The 17,680-nt window shown below is 35.9% G+C and overlaps 1 protein-coding gene across 2 annotated transcripts in view; it reads left to right on the forward strand.

The window, feature by feature from the left end:
• Positions 1-17,680, forward strand: part of MDGA2 (MAM domain containing glycosylphosphatidylinositol anchor 2) — an 837,606-nt gene that overhangs the window by 21,522 nt on the left and 798,404 nt on the right. The gene's annotated exons all lie outside the window — the stretch shown is intronic.

Consider the following 17,680-nt stretch of genomic DNA (forward strand, 5'->3'; position numbering starts at 1 on the left):
AATTCTTTTTATTTACTCCATGGGAAGATCTTTGGCCTTAAATTGATGATTGTGTTACTTTTCTTTTGTTTTCGTAACAAATTACCACAAACTTAGTGGTTTTAAGCAATATTAATTCTCAATGTAGGTCAGAAGCCTAACATGGGTCTCATTGAGCTAAAATCAAGGGGTCAGCAGAGCTGCACTTCTTTTTGAAAGCTCTAAGGGAGAATCCATTTCCTTGCTCTTCCCAACTTCTACAGCCTCCTTATATGTCTTGGTTCGTGGCCTGTTTGTTCCGTCTCCAAAGCTAACAACATCACATCTCTCTGTGCCTTTCTTCCATAGTCCTGTCTCCCTCTGACTGTCCTCTTTTTCCGGTGTCTTGCACTTTCTGAGACCCTTGAGTACATTGGACTCACCCTGATAATTCAGGATGGCCTCTCTGTTTTAAAGTTAGCTGATTAGTGACTTTAACTACATCTACAATCTTAATTCCACGTTGTCATGCAGTCTAACATATTCACAGTTTCCAGGAATTAGGATGTGGACTTTTTTTGGTGAGGTTTGGTTTGTTACTGGTTTATTACTGCTTACCACAGTAATACATCAGTGTCATCTTTCCATTTTCCATTGGCTTTCTCAAACGCGTGGGTAGCCTCCAGAGATAACCATCTAACTTTGTAGTCCTTGTAATTATTACTTCCCCCAACTCTTTAAGCACCCGCGACATTTCACATACCTTCCTCTGGTATATTATCCCGGTTCACCTAGAGAAGACAATTACATAAAGCTCAAGAGCAATCTCAGTCATAGATCTCAGCAAATCTCAGCAAAGAACTGTTGCTTCCACAGTATTCCCTGGATGAATGAAATCTATTCTCCTGGAAAAATCATTGCTATTGTGTTGTTTGTATTTCCTGAGTTTTTTGTGTTCCATAGAAAATTGATTTTTCTATTTTAAAAGACCTTAACTGTGGCAATTTTACATCTTCTTATGGTGAGAATTATTTCTTGTCCATCTAAGATTCTTATGGGATATTTGGGTTCTACTGGGATAGCACTCATATCCACCAGTGGCTCCATAAATTGGTTTTTGGAAGTTAGCAGGATAAAAATGGAGAGAAGATAGTTTGTCAGACAGTGCTTCAACCTGAATCTGGCTCAGATTTTCAATTACTTCCCTGTGGTGTAGTAAGAATCTGGGCCACACTGGTCAGTTCGTTAGGGATTTTGAAATCCTGATTTCTGACTCTGAGTTATAGTTCTTACTCATTTTTACTTTTTTGAAAAAATTAAAAGTGATATGTTTTCTTTCCACTATTAATTATCAGTTGCTGGATAAATATTTGTATGTGCCTGGGGGGAGGGGAGCAGCATTGAAATGATCTTTGCAATTTTAAAAATTAATGAAGAGTTATAAGGTACTAATTTTTTATGCAATATCCACTTGCCTGGTTTGCTGATGTTTTACAGTACTTGTTTTAATTCAGCAAATAATTATATAATCCTGAAACTTTAATGAAATTTTCATATCATCTTTATAAGCTTGTTACTTGTGAATCAAAGTTTAATTCTATTTCAACACATATAACTATTATAACTTGAACAAATTAGTATTTTCAGATAAAGGAAACTGACTTTGTAGTTTTGCCATCATTGGAATTAGTCTCATTTATATAAGATTTAAGAACATTCGTATGTTTCTGATACTTTTATTGCTGTTATGTATGTATAGTAGAAGTTCAGGTTTCTCTGTTAATAATTTATGATGTCTATATAAAACTTTGTTCTCAGGAATAATAGATGAGAGGAATATGGGCTGTATATAAATTTTGTGTAAATAACCTTCTTTATTCCAAAATAATTTCAGATGTTCTGATAGTACTTTATAGCAAAAGAAAGTAATAATACTTTCTAGCAGATAAATATATTTGATAACTAATGCTTCTGTATAACCTTTGCTAGTTCTTCCTGTTCTCCTCAATCACGAGTAATCAAGATCCTTCTATTTCTGTCCTTGTCCCTCTTGCTTTTCTCACCATGCACCCTCTTGCCTTAGGCAGTTTAAATACCACCCCTGTTTGCCGACTTTTAAACTTACACTTCATATCAGGTCCTTGTTCTGAGTTCCAGATGCGTATGTGTAACTGCCTCTTTCACATTATTACTTAGAGTGCTCAAAGGCATCAACATTAATTTGTCAAAAGCTGGACTCTTGGTCTAACCAACTCTTTCTCCTCTTCCTACCCCTTCTCATTCAGTCACCCAGGTCCACATATCATTCACCTGAAAGTCATGCTTGACCTTGACCTTTCGTTTCTATCCCTGAAAGCAGATGGTCACCTTTATTTGGGGAGCAGTTCTGCAGAATAGATCTCAGATGTGCCACTGTCACCACCGTTACCCCTTCCAGGTTTCTACTTTGTCTCATCGAACGCAGTATTCTCTTCATTAGTCTCCCGTTTGCCCTGTGAGTACCCCTTCCTCATGCTTCATATAACTCCCTGCATACATCCATACATCAAGCCTGTGTGATGGCTAAAAAAACCCAGCAGATTACATCACTCTTCTGCTTTAAAAGCCATTCAGTGGTTTCTCATTCCTCTGAAGATACATTTGAACCTCTGCTATCATTCTCACACACTCCAGATATGGCCCTGCCCACTGTGCTGCCTCATCTTGAATTGCTTCTCCCTTTAAGCATTGTGGTGGAGATACAGTGATTTTTATTTCATCCCACGGAAGCGCTAGGCTCTTTCCTGCCTCAGTCTTTGTGTGTGCTTATCCATTGCTCCGAAAATGTCTGCCCTGTGTTACAGCTCTTCAGAGAAACAGAACCAATAGGATATGTGTGTATAGGTATTTATGGGTGTACCCACACACACATGCACACACACACACAGAATCTCCCTTAAGGTCGTCTACAGGTTCTTGAAAACTGTGACTTTAAGCAAAATGACATATAATGAAACAGATTTTACCATAGGCTAGTTAACATAAATGACAGTTAAGTTCCTGTGGTATATTTTTGGTCACAAAATCATCACGAAATTTCTAAATAAAGACCCAAAAACTTCTAATATTAAACATTGAAATAAATGTTAGTTACACATACTTTTAAGAAATAATAACACCAAGTAAGATAATTATTTACCCAATTTTTGGTAAATCATTGAGTGACAGCAGTCACAGTGGCAGTGGGGCAAATCAAGGAATAAAAGTTTGCAAAAAGAAAACTGTCACTACCTACCAGCATGCAATTCAAAACAAACAATAACAAATATGATGATCTTGCTGAGTGTGTTCATGCCACATTGTTTGTTTGTGCATTTGTATGATTATCATCTGCTTCACATATTTTTATTTTACAATAATTTGTGTTCATTCATTCATTTATGCATTTTTCCAACCTGCTTATTCCAGTTCAAGGTTGCAGGTGGCCAGACTCTATCTCAGCAGCCCAGGGTGCAAGTTGGGAAGCAACCCTGAACGGGTTGACTTTCCATCACAGGGTGCACTCACATGTGCCCATACTTACTCGTACTGGGACAATTTAGGCATGCCAGTTTGCCTAATGTGTATATCTTTGGGATTTGGGAGGAAACCGGAGTACCCAGAAAAAACCCATACAGATATGGAGAGCCTGCACACTCCACATAGGCAGTGGCTTCTGCTGGGAATTGATTTCGTTTTCTCATCAAAATTATGATGAAAAGATGTTGAAAGAAACAATGTTATTCAAGGACCTGCTGCATACGTAAAATAAGGAATTGGCTCACATGATTATGGTGGCTGATAAGTCCCAAGATCTGCGTTGGCAAAGTGGAGTCCCAGGAGAGCTGAGGATGTAGTTCCAGCCTAAAGGCTGGCATGCTTTGGGCCCAAAAAGAGATGTTTAAGCATGACTCCCAGAGCATGAAAAAACATGATGTCTCAGTTTGAAGGCAGTCGGGCAGGAGGAATTCCCTTTTATTTGGACAAGGGTCTGCCTTTTGTTCTTTTCAGGCCTTCAATTGATTGGATGAGGCCCACCCACATTAGAGCGACCATGTGCTTTAATCAGTCTGTTGATTTAAATGTTAAACTCATCTAAAAGCATCCTCATAGAAGCACTTAGACTAAAGTTTGACCAAATATCTAGTATCCTATTACCCAGTCAAGTTAACACATAAAATTAACCATTACATTCTCTTCCTCTCTCCCAATTTTTTAGCCTAATTCATCCTGGTTTTTCGATATTCCGATTAAAAATAGAGCCACCTCAATAATCACCATCCCCTAAATTTAAATTTAAATCCACTCTTATGTCTCCTATAGCATTACATGTTTTCTCTCTGAGTACTTATTATAATTTATTATGCTCTATATACTTGTGGGGTTTTTTTGTTTTGTTTTGTTTTGTTTTTGAGATGAAGCCTCACTCTGTTGCCCAGGCTGGAGGGCAATGGCATGATGTCGGTTTACTGTAACCTCTGCCTCCCAGGTTCAAGCGATTTTTGTGTCTCAGCCTCCTGAGTAGCTGGAATTACAGGCACGTGCCACCATGCTCAGCCAATTTTTGTATTTTTAGTAGAGACGGGTTTTCACCATGTTGGCCAGGCTGGTCTCCCAGGCTATGCTGTATAAATTTGTGAAATGATTTCTTTAAAGTGTAAAATTCGATGACCAAGAGGACAGGAACTACTATGACTTGTTTGCCATTTATACATAAAGCACTTAGCAGTTTGCCTGACACAACACATTTATTTTGCTGGAGCCACAGAATTAATGAGTAGATCCATGAACAAACTCTTTAGCTTAAATTTGTCTATAGATAAACTTTTAAGCAGTTGCTGCAGTCTCTAAATAATAGGACAGTAAGAAAGTTTTCCAGTAGTAAGTTGCAATTTACTCCCTCATTTATTAAGAAGAAAAAAATACCCAATAGGTTTTTTGGCAAAAATGTAAAGTTACTCTAAAATCACTATGACTATGGAAATAATAATTAAAACGTTTAATGAGTATACAAATATTTTATATGATGAATTTTAAACATTTGAAAATGTATTGATATTACTAAATAATTATTTCCTCTAGGTACTAGACATGAGGTCAGAATACATATATAAACCAACCATCATTTTTAAGTGTTAATGTGATAGCTGCGGGTACAATTGATGTTAATATAATTTTAGGTAAAAATGTATTATCTCTTCTCCATTTCTGTTTGTATTCTAAAGAAGATCTGTTTAAATATGGTTTAAGAAAGAAGTGTTGAACACACATGAAGAAATTCCAGAGTTAAGTGATTTTATGAACACTTTCTTACGAACTTTATTTTAAGAACACTTCAATTAGGTGAAAATATGCTTCTGAAATGTATTCTGCAGAGAACATTGGGTGATTTTATTTATCCAGTCTTATGCTACCTATGAAATGCTTTTACTTCCCATTCCTGGTCCCCTGTCTGCCATTGATCCTTCTCTGACTATACCAGCCCACTAAGATATTCTTTGCTGATTAACTTTGCTTGTGCTTATATTTCAGTGCCTTATGGTTTAGCACTTATTGTTCTCTATTTATTTTTTATTGCGATTGTTCTTTGAGCAAATCATTATTAGACATTATGTATATAGCAGGCTACTTTCTAGTCATTGAGGGAAACATTCAAAGAACCATAAAAATGGTTTTTGTCTTCAAATGGCATATACTGTCATTGGAAAGATATGAGAACTTATAATCATGCCCATAATAATACCATTTACTGAGAATATACTATATAGAAAGAACTCGATTTCAAAAATTCTCAACATACTTCTTTAACAGTATCCCAAAATTCAGAGGAAGAGGTTAAGTCTCAGACTGCATAAATAGTGAAAGGTTATGTAACTAATAAATGTGAAAGCCTAGATTAAAAACACAAGTGTCACACTTGACAATCTGTATTCATGTCTCTTAACAACAATATAAAATGGCACAGTATGACATAGGCAAACCGTCGGAAGATTCACAGGAAACAAAGTTTGAAGTTGTGAGTATGTAAGCAGATATTTGCCTACACAATTTGAAGTGGTTAGTCATAGTTTATTGTTGTTTTGTAGGCATTTATTTATTTGTTTATTATTGATGCATAATAGATACACATATTTTGGTGGCATCTGCAATAATTTAATACATTAATATAATTTGTAAAGATCAAATCAGTGTATTTGGGATAGCCGTCACCTTAAATGTTTGTCTTTTAAAAAATGCATCTATATAAGTTATAGCAATAATTTTATAGAATTCAGAAAATAAAATGACAAAGATACTACAATGTATATAGCTGATTTCATGTTTAACCTTGTGAAACTTTTAAAACAGCTATAAAACACATACGTTTTGGACAGAAGGGCATTAATATTTCCATGTTATTTTGTGGTAAGTGAAAAGTGGCAAACCACCTGCCCACCCTGATATTACTGTACTGCACAGAGTAAGTTAAGTATCAACATGGGTAATGCGAACTACTTTTTTCTACAAGAGGAGATCAGTATTGCATACAGTGTTTATAAAAGGTTATGGTTTATTTCTCCAGTTGCGTTTTGATCAACTAGGATGAAAAATCTTATGACATTCAGTCCCTGAGCCAAATGGAGAAGTGGAATTGTGTTTCACAGAAATTATCATATTTTTTTGCCTTTTTAAAGCTTGTGTCTAATGTTAATGCCTACTGTTATAAGGAAAAGTCATCCCAAGGATGACATTGCAAAGATTCATCCAGTGCAATAAAATGAATAATTCATTTGAAATTGGCCATGTGTGTTACTGCTTATAATCTAATATAACATGTTGCAATTAATAGAAAACTTTTGAAGTTGATTTTGTAAGGTGAGGCTTCAAAATGTTTGAACAGACCTAAAATACGCTTGAATAATTAAAATCTTACAGTATTTTTAATCTTCCTGACTTAATCTGCATGAAACGTATTTTGGCAAATGGATACAAACATTTATTTTTATGAACGTTTGACATACTAGAATACCATATATGGTGACAGAGCTAAAGATTAATCCAAACAATATTTAGTATAGACAGTCATAATTCATAAGACATGGCAATGTGTTTCATTAGTAAACTATCTCTTAGATATTCATGTAAATTATGGTGCAGTAGAATGCTCCTAAATAGTTGAGTGAAACTTGGTCCAAGGGAAGCAGAGATATTAATCACACAAAGCACTATTTACACACACTAAAGAGTGTGGATTTAAGGAGCAAGTAAATCTCACTTTCAAATTACAGATTCACAAACAATTTCATTTTACATAAAATGACTCTGATTCACATTCAACCCTAAAATTAAATTGTCATCTAATATTTGTTCAAAATGTGCCATATTTTATGCTAAGGGTTGTAGAGCATTAAATGATGTATAAGAAAAACTTCTATTCATAGAAATTATGCTCATGATTGGGCAAGTATTTCATATGCATTCTCAGCTACACACCATAATGAAGAATGCATTATTGTTATCCCCACTTCACTGATTATTATACCAAGCTTAGAGAGGATAGAAAACATGTCCAAGTTAACCCAACTAGTAGGTGGCAGACCAAGGATCCAAGGATCCGGACCCAAGAAGAAAGACTCTGAAGCATGCATTTTAAATCACTTTTCCACTATTTTGGCTTCAGAAGTAAAATTTAAACTGAAAATCTGCTAAGAATTGTATGTATAATATATATGCATCTATATGTGTTATGTATGAGTATTATATATGTTATATGTGTATATGTGTATGTATGTACATGCGTATATGTATATGAAAAGCTTAATGAAGTAATTGTATAGATACTTGAAGTATGCTTTAAGAAACTAGTTTGGTAATCCTAGACAGTCATTAGTAAGTGAAAAAAGCAAAACCTATTGGTATGTTGTGTATATTTACATCTTTGTATTTAACATTGAGTATATTTCAGAAATGAAAGTTTATGTGACGTAGTAAAACTGAGAAAAATTTTCTTCCTTTTTTTTTTTTTTTTTTTTTTTTGAGACGGAGTCTTGCTCTGTCGCCCAGGCTGGAGTGCAGTGGCGGGCTGTCGGCTCACTGCAAGCTCTGCCTCCCGAGTTCATGCCATTCTCCTGCCTCAGCCTCCAGAGTAGCTGGGACTACAGGAGCCTGCCACCACGCCCGGCTAATTTTTTTTCTTTTGTATTTTTAGTAAAGACTGGGTTTCATCGTGTTAGCCAGGATGGTCTCGATCTCCTGACCTCGTGATCCACCCGCCTCAGCTTCCTAGAGTGCTGGGATTACAGGTATGAGCCACCGCGCCCAGCCAGTTTTCTTCCTCTTTAATATTGGGTGTTATTGTTAATCTGTTTTGTTAAATAGTTACATTTTGGTTAGAGCTTCTTTTGATCAGTTGTAAGCATTTTTGTTAGTGCTGGTACTAGTTTTAGGAAATCTTAAAAAATTGTGTAATAATGAAACAGTCCGTAATTATAATAATTGTAATTATAAGAATTCTTATTTTTATAAGAATTATACGAATTATTTTTATAGGATTTATAAGAATTGTGAATCATAAGAATTGAATTGGGCCGGGCGCGGTGGCTCATACCTTGTAATCCCAGCACTTTGGGAGGACGAGGCAGGTGGATCTTGAGGTCAGGAGATCGAGGCCATCCTGGCTAACACGGTGAAACCCCGTCTTTAATAAAAATACAAAAAAAATTAGGCGGGCGTGGTGGCGGGCGCCTGTAGTCCCAGCTACTCGGGAGGCTGAGGCAGGAGAATGGCGTGAACCCGGGAGGCGGAGCTTGCAGTGAGCCCGTGTGGCGCCACCGCACCTCCAGCCTGGGCGACAGAGTGAGACTCTCTCTAAAAAAAAACAAGGATTGAATTATAAGAATTGTGTAAAAATGGTAGCTGCATTATTTTTAGAGAAACAGTGTCTTAGTTTCTTATTGCTGCTGTAATGAATAGCCACAAATTCAGTGGATTAAAGCCATTCAAATATGTTATCTAAAGTTCTAGAAGTCAGAAATCTGAAGTGAGTCTTATAGGGCTAAAATCAGTCTGTCTGTAGGGCTATGTTTTTTTCTGCAGCCTCTAGGGGAAAATCAGTTTCCTTGCCTTTTCCAGCTTCTAGTGGCTGGCTGCATTCCTTAGCTCACGACCCCTTCCTTCTTTTCCAAAACCAACATGGTAGCATTTTCAAATCTTTCTCCTACTCTGAAACTCCCACCTAATTATTATTTTAAGATAGATATGTATTTTTAAGATTTATTTTTAGTTTTAATTGATACATAATTGCATAAACTTATGGAGTAGAGTGTAATGTTTCCATATACATGTGTAGTGATCTAATCAGGGCATTTAGCATGTCTGTCACCTCATACATTTATCATTTCTTTATGATAAGAATATTCAAAATCCTCTCTTCTAGTTTTTTTTTTTTTCAAATTTACAATACAATATTGTTAACTGTCTTCACCCTGTTGTGCAATAGAACACCAGAATTTATTTCTCCTATCTTAACTATAATTTTATACCCGTGGATCGATCTCTTCCCTTCTCCCTCTCCTTCCTACCCTCTCCAGCATCTGGTAACTTCTCTTCTGCTCTGTACTTCTGCAGCTTTTTTAGATCCCACAGATGAGTGAGATCATGTGGTATTTGTCTTTCTGTGTCTGTCTTATTTCACTTAATGTCCTACAGATTCATCCTTATTCAAAAATGACAAGATTGTAATCTTTTCTTATGATTAAGATTCCATTTTGTATATATACCCCATTTTCTTTATCCATTTTTTCCATCGATGGACACTTAGGTTGATCTTATAAGAATCTTTGTGTTTCCAACATATTCACAGCTTTTAGGGATTAGATGTGGGAATCTTTGGGGATCATTATTCTGCCTACCACAGCCAGATTCTAATATATAGACTGAAGTGACTGTTTTTCTATAAAAACATATCTTTATATATCTTACTGTATGCGTATAGATGCTTTAATAAACTAACTACAAATTGGCTGTGGAAAAACTCACCTGGTCTACACTTTGATCCACTGAATGACCTTTTAATGGCTTATTTCCTCCTTTTCACTATATAAATTATACTGAACAAGGAGAGTGCTCAGTAATGAGCTTTTAGCTATTACTGTATTTTTAAGAACTGATTTAATCAGTAACCCTCACAAAAATTTTTCTTTTCTATTTAAATAAAGAAAAGTGGAGAATCTATGCCATTTAAAAATCCTGGCCCTGGTTATTCCTAAATTTGTCTTTGCAGGAAAAATGAAAAAGTAGAAACATTTTGTTATTTTATCAAATGAAGATTATTATTACATGAGGAATGTGTCAGTCAAATTATGACTTCTTGATATTTTTTATGTACACAGCAGACCTTTTAAGAAGAGATTAAGAACTGTTAGGTAGGGTAATATTTGGTGCCTCCTTGCTTTCCTGCTTGTGAATGGCTGATGATAGAAAGATGCAAGGTTTTATTTCAGGAACTAGGATGCTATTCTCTTGCATATTAAACTACTACTAGGGGATGGGTATCTAGGAATTATTGGGAAGAAATTGCCATATGCTATTTACATAGGTAATTTCCATGTAGCAGATCTGATGGTGTAGAGAAATCATTAATTTACATATGCATGTCCAAAAATGGTGAATGTTAGTGATTGCTGCATCATTTAAAAAATGATTGACAAGAAGGACCATAGATGCTAAAACAGGCTGCTCATTAAATATGTTTTCAACTTTTGATAGACATTTTATTAAAAATGGTATAATGTAATACTTTAAAATATTTTCCTTTTAAAAATTTTTTGCTTATGAATAGAATTAAAAATAAATGAAGATTTACGGAACCTGTTATATATTCGGCTCTTCCTTTAAGAATAGAATGTGATTTCTCATTAGTATAATGAAGGAATATAATCATTGTGCTTTATCCAGAATAAAGACAGTAATGCTCATAGCGAATGGTTACATAGTGGTCAGTATTTTCCAGGTGATATTTTAAGTGCCTAACATACATATATACATACATACATACATACATACATACATACATACATACGTACATACAAAATACTCTGTTGTTATCCTTATTTGACATATGAGGAAAATTAGGCAAAGACTCATTTAAGCCCAAGTCCCATTAGTCTTAAATAAACAGCTAGAGTTTGAACCCAATCTATCTCCAGCTCATTAAGAAATAAATTATATTGGATTGTTTAAAATGTTATTAGGGAGTCGTCTTGATGAAATGCGAATAAACCAATCCACTTATTAATCTTCTAGAGGCTAAATTTACAAAGTTAACCTTTTTTTAGTTAACAGAAGTTGGGTTATGGAATTTACAATGTTTATGCTTTAATACAGATATTATTATCTAGAGATTGGATAGATGATAGATAAATAGATAGATAGTTACATAGATAGGGCTGGTAGAGTTGAGGACTCTAGTACTTCTATATAATACGGATTTAGGAACACAGTTTGTTTGCTTGGTAGGATATGAAGCAGTGTTTGCCAAGCAGTATGTGTGAGGCTGAGAAATGTAAATTTTTGATCCAAGTGTATCTGATAGATAATCTGTGGGAACTAAAGCTCTCTCCAGGCCCTCTTTTGGAATAGTCAATGGATGTATATTATTGTCTGTTTTTAATATGCTGCGAAGTCATGTTTTGAGCTCATTTCGTTATCTTAAAATGCATACATATTTGTTCGGCATAAAGAGTTATGTACTGCTGATTTATATATCAGGCCCTTTTCTAAGTGCCTTGGGAATACTGATTCAATTAATTCTCCTAAGAGTCCAATGAGATAAGTACCAAAATAATTCTCATTTTACTGGTGAGGGAGCTGAGTAGTAAGAAATGGGCACATAGCTGAAGGCTACTGAGATAACAAGTGGCAGAGCTGTCTCCAGAGTCCATTCCTTATTCGTAAATACAGTAGTTCACATCTAACAGCAAGTTCTCCTTGGGAGAGAATCTTCTCCCCTCCTTATTTTACCCCACTTTACAATTTTTCCTACATTACACATTTGTATTGAGGTAATTAAGCACTGTAACACCCAGTTCCCATTCTTCACCACTTGGGTTCTAGCTTATTTTCATCTGCAGATTGTACTGATTCTCTTCCTTCTCCTTCACTCTCCTCTGCTCTCCTCTTCTCCATTCCTATCCTTGCATGTCTTCCCTATCAAATGAGTTCAGTTGACTAATGAACTGGTAAATAAATTAATACACTTCTAAAATGGCATTTTATATGCAGTGCCTGACAAACTTAGCTAAAGCTATTATATGCAGATGAGGTATTACAGCAAAACTTTCTAATTATTTAATACCAAATTGTGTTATCAGAAATGTTCAACCTAAAATGTATTCTAAGAGTTTGATATCCTCATTATGGTAAATAGCAGCTTTTTAGAAGATAGCCACTACTTATCAGTCTTTCTTTTGATTTCTTATTGACTCTCGTCTGGACTTTTGAACTTCTAGCCACTATTCAACTCCTTATTCAAATGCTATTTCTTTTTGGTATCCTCTCTTTCACTGGATCTTCTCTCTCCTTTCCCTTTTTCTCTAATACTTGGGTCCTCATTATAGTATTTTCATTAGTCTACTTTTTACAGTCACATTTGGACCTGGACTCAAGTAAACAGAAATGGTGAGATGTCTCTAGAGACATTCATTGAATCAGGGATTACAGTTGTCCAGAGTGGGCAGAGTTGACAATGTAAATGAGATAACTGATCATGCTTTGGAGTCAGACTTGCGTGTACTTGACTAAGGAACCTGTTTTATCCTTTAGACCAGACGTGGTCATTTAGGAATCAAGCTAATGATCTGTATCCCTGGCAAGCCTATGGACTTCTTGCTTGACTTCAAGTATAACAAGTTGAGACATACTTAATTTGCATTGAATACATACATATGTATAGGTGTACATATGAATACTTCTGTATTTTTAATTAAATGAGTAATTTAATGAGTGTTTCATTCACTGGGAAGAAGATGAATATTGCTTCTTGCCATTGAGGAACTACTTGAGTAGGGAAAACAAAACAAAAAAAAGGTAAAGAAATCATTGCAAACTTGTTTATTCAGGAAATGGTTGATACATACTTTCTTGGTGCAAGTCATACTAAGCTCCATAATACCAGCTGTGAACCAGAGACAAGTGCTCCTGCCTTTATCAGCCTTACACTGGGATCTTGTGTATGAGAGAAAGCAGAAAGGGCTTGATGATAACATAAAGAAAGGAAGGCCTCTTAAAAGAAATTATGTTTAAGTCTTTGTAAAAGCATCAGAAATACTGAGGGACCTGAGGATATTTTGTGCAGAGGGATAAGCATGTGCAGTAAGCCACAACTTCTGACATTTGGATGACTAGAAGTGGGACAATTATTGGAGAGTAGATGGATCTTGGAAGGTGAGAGAACAGTCAAGTGCCAAGGAAGATGTACAAAGAAGAGGTAGGGTTCTTAACATTTGGGGCTTTTATGATATGCCAAAAATTTGATTTATAGGCATTCTAGAATGATACAGAAATCCCTCCACAATGTTTTAGAAAGGAATATGATATGATGATTTTACCATTAAAAACCAACAACCACAACAATAAAGAGCAACCACAAGGAAGACTGGTGGGGTAAAACTGAAGGCAGGAAAGACAGTTCAGATGTCATTGCAGTACATCTGGTAAGAAATAATGATGTAATCATGTCAATGTTAAATGAGGGAAGACTCACTGAAGAAACATGTAGAAGAAAAAGCCTTCAGAAGTTGAAAACTGGATATACACCATCAGGGAGGAGAAATGATTCTCAAATCCTTGACTCAAGATGTAAACTATACAAGAAGGGGACCATTTGGCATTAAACTTGAGGGTGAGGAAAGAGGAGATGGAGAAATATATGACTTACGTTGTGACCATGTTGTGCATTAAATGTGCAAAGACACTCCCAGTGAAGAGAGCATATCTAATAGGAAGGGCTATAGTTCTGGAAACAAAGGCAAGATGTTACATAGAGTTATAATTTACTTGAGAGTTCTCATTCATTCAGCAGATATTTACTTACCTTCCATTCTTTACCAAGTACTGGGCTTAAAGCCAGTGATGCAGTAATGAGTAGGTTAAGGCCCCTTTTCTCAAGGAGCTAAGAATGGAAAAGTGAATAATGGGTATTTGAGAGTTTAAGCTATATAGATATTTGAGATTGTCCAGGCAGTGTTTCTACTGTGCAGAAAGGCACATGTGGAGTCTTACAGAGTGTTAGCATTTTGATGGATTGCTGTTGGAGGAGAAGTCCTTGAATGAGAGACTGGGAAGCAGCAGCCTCTGGTAGGAGCTGAACTGGGAAACACATGGAAACATAGAACAGTATACAATATGAAATGCCATAAAAGTCTTAAATAAAAGAAGAATAAAAATAGCATTTTTTATCTGAAATCTAAGAGGTTATCTGTGCCCCTGTTGTAAGGAGTCATGATGTACTTGTGAGCAGAATTCAACGTGTAGTGCTTTGATGCAAAAATGCAAAGCACTGTACACTGGAGCCCACGAGTAATTGTAAAAGCAAGGAGGGCTCATTTCTTAGACAAAATAATTTTTTAAAAAATTACTATCTCTGTTGTATTCAAAGGGGAAGAAGGTGGAGGAAAGCCAAAGGATGTATCTATGTCTGGGACAGAGTTTTTCAGAGAGTGAAGTTCATAGCCGATGAGGCATGGTAAGGCAGTAGTGGTGTCTAGTGAATATGTTTGTTCATCAAGGTTTTAAGCAAATGACATTTTCAAAAGATATAAATAGCTGTTCACATGGAGCTTACATTCTAAGAGGGTAAAATAGACAACAAATTTATATCTGTATCTATACACACACCTTTATACTCACACATATCAGGTGGTAATAAGTGCTATAAAGAAATATAAAATAAGATGAGAAGATGAAGAAAAATGGCAGGAGGTTCCTAATTAAAGTAAAGTAGCCAGGGAAGACCTCCTGTGGTGACATGTCATCAAAGACCTAAATTATGTGATGAAGTTAGGATAGAGCATTGCAGGGTGGGGAAATGCTGACTGCCAAGACCCTAATATATGTGAATGTCTGATATCTTCAAGGAATGCCAAGAAACTACACAGAACTAGAGAAAGTAATAGAAGGTGAGACCAGAGAGGTAACCAGGGGCCAGTCGTGTGAGGCTTGACCATTTTAATAATGAATTGTAGGGTCTGAATGGTGATGTGAAATAATCTATCATCACATGTTTTAAAGGGATCGCTTTGGTGCATGGGTAAAGACTTGACTATAGAGGGTTAAACCTGTATGAGAGAGGCCTGTTACAAGTCACTTGCCATAGTTAAGGGGAAGGATGATGTGGTCTGGACTAGGGTAGGAGGTGATGCAAAGATTCTTGATGCATTTTGAAAGTAGAGGCTTAACCGTTTTGAGTACTGGGTGAGGGGTATGGGAGAAAGAGAGGCGACCAGAACTACTCAGGAATTTTAGCCAGAGTAATGGTGCAGGATTAGGCTGAACAAATATGAAGGTGAAATTGTTTGGGAAATCTGTAATTCCTACTTCTTACCTAACACTGGCAATTGCATGTTCCAAAGAGCCTGCACATGGTATACATTTAATGAATGTTGGCATTAATTCCATCCAAAAGTAAGGATGGAGAGGCAGTTTTTGTTTGAGGTGCAAAAATTATTCTAGGTACTGTTGTTGCTAAGTTTTCTCATAGCAAAACTGGATTTCTAATTTATTATCTTCCCATAAATTCTCTCTGCCTGTTACTCCTACTGCTCAAATTAAATTTATTTTGATTGATTTCACTGCAAAAATGGGTTTTATATTTATATCTAAACATTTGTATGTCTGCACACACACCCGTAACGCACACGTGTATTCTGTGGACACGTACAGACTTAGCATGGACCCCTTTTCTACTATTTCTGACGGTAGATGTCAGGGGCCTCATCTAAATTATTTGCTTTAGGCGTCATTAAACCAGCTTCAGTGATTCTGTTGTAGCTTGGAAGACTGTAATCACATGTTCAAAGCCTGGCAGGATTTGATTGATGATGACAGAGGAGACAGGAAGCAAATGAATCAGAGTTGTGTCACATCGTCTCTTTGGGTAACAGTGTAGACATTTAATCTAAGTGTATTTTAGTTTGCCTCACCAAAGCCTGTGTAGGAACAGAGCTGTGCAATTAGCATGAAAGTTCATCCAAGAAGAACAGTGAAATGAGACCAGCTAAACTTTAGTATTACGTATATCATATCTGAAACCAGACACTTGACACTATCTAAAAACTAACTTGCACTTACAATTTGGATAACATTTTCTATGGCGAATTCACATGAGTTTTTATTTCTTATAATATGTTACACGAGGGCATTTTTATGCAGAGCTTACATGTATTTACAATATGCAGAATTTAGATTTTTAAGAGGTAGGAGTGGTACAAACTTTTGGGGAGATATTTAAACCTCCAAAAATTATTTCCTTAAAGTTTCACCAGGATATTATTCTTGGAAAATTGTTTAAAACTAAATTTTTCTACTGGTTATTTTAAGTGACAATTTGGCTGTATTATCTCAGGAGGAACTTAGCCATTAGGAGAGTGGTTTTCCTCTCAAATTCATTTTCCTATATTTATGCGGAATTTAGTTATTTTAAATTGCTGCCAAAGTTAAATAGTTTATTCATAAAATTAAATAACTGTGGGCATCTTAACAACCAACAAAACCAGCATCTCATAATGGTTAGAGTTAGAAGCGCTTGAGTTGTTCTACTTGGATTTGTATCCCGTTTGTACCCCTAGCCAATTGAGTGATCTTGGTCAACTCATTCAACTTCATATACACACCCATATCCATAAGTATGTTTTATGAGACTTGTGTCCTTATTTATAAAATGCAGATAAAATAGCAGGTCTCATAAAGTTGTTTTATATGCTGAAATGTGAAAATGGATGTACATATTTATTATGATGTTTAAAACATTGTAAATACTTATGCACTTTTTAAACTGCTTGAAGTATATGCATACATTTATTCATTTTTTTTAATTTTTATTTTTTGAGACAGAGTCTCGCTCTGTCATCCAGGCTGGAGTGCAGTGGCGCGATCTCGGCTCACTGCAACCTTCACCTCCCGGGTTCACGCCATTCTCTTGCTCAGCCTCCTGAGTAGCTGGGACTACGGGCGCCTGCCACTACGCCCGGCTAATGTTTTGTATTTTTAGTAGAGACGGGGTTTCACCATGTTGGCCAGGCTGGTCTCAAACTCCTGACCTCAGGTGATCTGCCCGCCTTGGCCTTCCAAAGTGCTGGGATTACAAGCGTGAGCTACTGCACCTGGCCCACTCATGCATTTATTAATGCTGGCTTCTGGATGCTAGATATCTTCAGTTGATGTAGCTTTCTGTAGCTACAACAATTTTAGTGGATTTTGCTCTGATGATTAATTGAAACCTAGAAACCAACAAAAACTGCCTTCTTCATTTGCATGAATGAAGGCACAATTAGACAGCTTTGAGGTTTCATACAGTTTATTTTCAGTTATACTGAGAAGTTGTTGCTTTTAAGAGTAAAATTAATATTATTTTATCTTTTTTGCTTAAATTCAAGTTATACCTTATGAAGATATATGTGTTTTAGGAGTTTTTGAGTCTGGGGGGATCAAAGTGTTTGAAAGTATATAA

Source organism: Symphalangus syndactylus, chromosome 9 (genome assembly GCF_028878055.3).
Source record: "Symphalangus syndactylus isolate Jambi chromosome 9, NHGRI_mSymSyn1-v2.1_pri, whole genome shotgun sequence".
Lineage (NCBI taxonomy): Eukaryota > Metazoa > Chordata > Mammalia > Primates > Hylobatidae > Symphalangus > Symphalangus syndactylus.